General features: G+C 32.2%; 1 pseudogene; it reads right to left on the reverse strand.

The window, feature by feature from the left end:
- Positions 1–659: 659 nt before the first annotated feature.
- LOC111879919 (COMPASS-like H3K4 histone methylase component WDR5A) lies at positions 660–2,550 on the reverse strand (annotated as a pseudogene).
- Between the last annotated feature and the right edge of the window lie 586 nt (positions 2,551–3,136).

Raw genomic sequence — 3,136 nt, forward strand, 5'->3', positions numbered from 1 at the left:
GCTTGTATCCTACGAGTATTTAACACACGATATTGTGGGTAAATTAGTTGAATTAATATGTAAGTGTTATAAAAACACTAGATTAAGCAAGGGTACTTACAAGGTTTTCTAAGAATCAAACTATATAAAATAGTTTTCAGGGAAAGTTTGATAACGTTCATGGGAATGTCTTGTTGATGTTCTTGGGAAAGTTTGAAGATTTGAAGGTGTTCTTATGAACTTTGAGAGAAAATGTAAAGAATTTTGAAGATGGAAATGAGAAATGAGGTGATGATTTCGGTTATACGTATATAAGTGATGTGACATTTGCATTGGAGTGTGTATTTTATCACATTGGAAGAAGTGCCACCGTATAAGGTGGGTGTTTTCGGCCTATCCCCACCAAAATCACCTTGATTTCGGTCCAAGCTCTAACCGAGAACCAAGGTTTTCGGTCTTGCATGTTCTCGGCCTAGGGGTTCTCGGTCTAAGGGTTCTCGGTCAAAGGCAAGATTTCGGTCTTGGTGATTTTTGATCCCTAAAACCGAAAACCTCAAAAGCAATATGAATTTTCATGATTTAATTTTAACTATTTGACTTTTTGGCATAATTAACTTTTGGTTTGACATGTTTGACTTTTATTGACCCGAAATAACCGGTTGTTGCATCATTCCATCACACTATGTGTAAAGGGTGTGAACGCAATGAACAAGCTTTGAATTATTGATAGCAAAGAGATGAAAGAAGAATTGACTAACCAATGTACTATCCAGTGTACCAACAAGGATGAATTTTCCATTTAGGGAAAAATTGGCAAAGCTAATAGGGGGTTTTCATCATCGATCAGTGTCTTCATACATGCCTTGTGGATGCATCCTAAGTCCTGCACAATCCATTGTAACTACTAGACATGATTAATGTCTTATCCCGATTGGAGTTCACAACGGTTACAAGATCAGAATGTGTCAGAATCATCTTCAAGCATTTACCAGATTTCACGTCCCAAAACCTAACTGTCTCATCGAAGGAACTAGAGACAATCATGTTCGATTGAGGATTGTAATTTACACTAAAGACATAATTTGTATGTCCAGTTAGGGTATTTACGAGTGAGTTAGTGGATACATCCTAGAGGCGGACGATATTGCCATTGAAAGCGGTGGCAAGATACCGAGCGTCAGAGGAGAATATGACGTCTGATTATGTGTAGGTGGTCTTGTCGGCGGAAGAGGTAACGATTAACTTGCCATCGTAAGCGAATTTGACATTGGAGATGAAACATTTGTGGCCAGTGAAGGTATGCTTTATCTTGTAGGGTTTTAGGTTCTTCCGATGAGGCCATTGTTGAGTGAGAGGCAGATTTTGTAGTTCCTCTCTAAACCTTGACGAGAGAGAGAGAGAGAGAGAGAGAGAGAGAGAGAGAGAGAGAGAGAAACTCTTTATATATTAAATAATTGTATTTTCTTTTATCTATTTTTAATAACAAAAGACTTCATAAATAGTCCCTGTTTTGTGAAATAACGGAAATGTCTTTCTATTAACGGTCAAAAGTTGACGATGTCAACTAAAATGACCACTTATTAATAGTTTTGAATCCACAGAGACCATCTATCAGGTTTTAGAACTTAAGGACTAAACTACAGATTTCAGAAGACATATCACATAGATCATTTATGAAGTTTTTTCTTAGTTTAAGTACATAAATATATTTGAACTCCTAGTATATATTAGGTTATATCAACAAAAGTAAAATTGGATAACAAATTAAAATGCAAACCTGTAGTAAGTTCTAATTTGTAAGTAGTCAATTAAAAAATTCACATAAATGAAACTCATATATAAAGTTGAAACGGTGGTGGATTTAAAGTAATATTGAAATTTTTTATCTAAATGAAAATATGAAAATAATTATACCATAAAATATAAAAAGATCTAGAAGAAAATTGAGCATGATTGATATATAAGGTGAACATAACACCTTATCTCTTATCCTTCACCCAAATGCGTCCCACCATCAATGGCCATCGTAAAAAAGTAACCATAAATTTTATATTTTATTTATCTTGATAAGAATTTACAAAGAAAACGATCTCTTCAAGTTGTTAGTGTTTGGGACAAATATAACATTTAAAAAAATTATGCGGTATGGTAGTTGTGTGTGCTTTGTTAAAATAGTCTTATTCAATATGATTATTTAAGTCATTATGTGTTGAGTTTTTATGGTATATTTTTCATGTGGTTGATCTTTTAAACATGTAAAATGTAATATATATATATATATATATATATATATATATATATATATATATATATATATATATATATATATATATATATATATATATATATATATAATTATTTACAATTTATATTTAATTAAAAAATAAAATAAAAAATCTCACCTCACCCCACTCATCCCAAATAAAACCACATTAGATTAAACTTTATTTCCATCTCGTCGTCCACAACTCTTCATCTCCGGTCCAGAACAATCGACTTTTGTCATTGTCATCGTCGGAAAAACATGGGCATTGTGTATTAGATAACCATCATGAGTGTAGAAGTCGTCATCGTTTAAGAACCGCCGCACCACCACGCAGGGGCGGCTCAATCAGTTTGAGGCTCTAAACGAACCAAAATTTTGATGCCCTTTATACTCACGTTATACTGTAGTAAAAGTTGTCATCCTCATATCTTTGTAATCTCTTTAACTCTTCAACGAGGACCTAAACAAAATCAAGATATTTAGTGTAGACATTATTACCTTAAACTAAAATTTAGCATCTTCCAATTTATAACACCTAATTAAATAATTATGTACTATGTTCATATTTTTAAAATGTGTATTTCGAGTAAGTTAACTTTTAATCATAATATTAGATATAATTAACGTACCTAGGTAATAAAAGATTCAAACATTGTTCTTAAAAATGTTTTCAATTTCACTTCATTACATGTCAACATAAACATACTATTTCACATTTTAAAATACATTATGTTTTCACAAAAGAATGATGTTTGTGTTTCAATTACCATATCCTTGACCGGACATGCTGGTTTTGTGAGCTCTAACCGAAATGAAACTTGAGATATAAAATTGAATGTTGAGTGAGGTTAAAATTTTTTATGTATAGTCTCTATGGAACTCATTACATTA

The sequence above is a fragment of the Lactuca sativa genome, chromosome 5, assembly GCF_002870075.4.
Source record: "Lactuca sativa cultivar Salinas chromosome 5, Lsat_Salinas_v11, whole genome shotgun sequence".
NCBI lineage: Eukaryota > Viridiplantae > Streptophyta > Magnoliopsida > Asterales > Asteraceae > Lactuca > Lactuca sativa.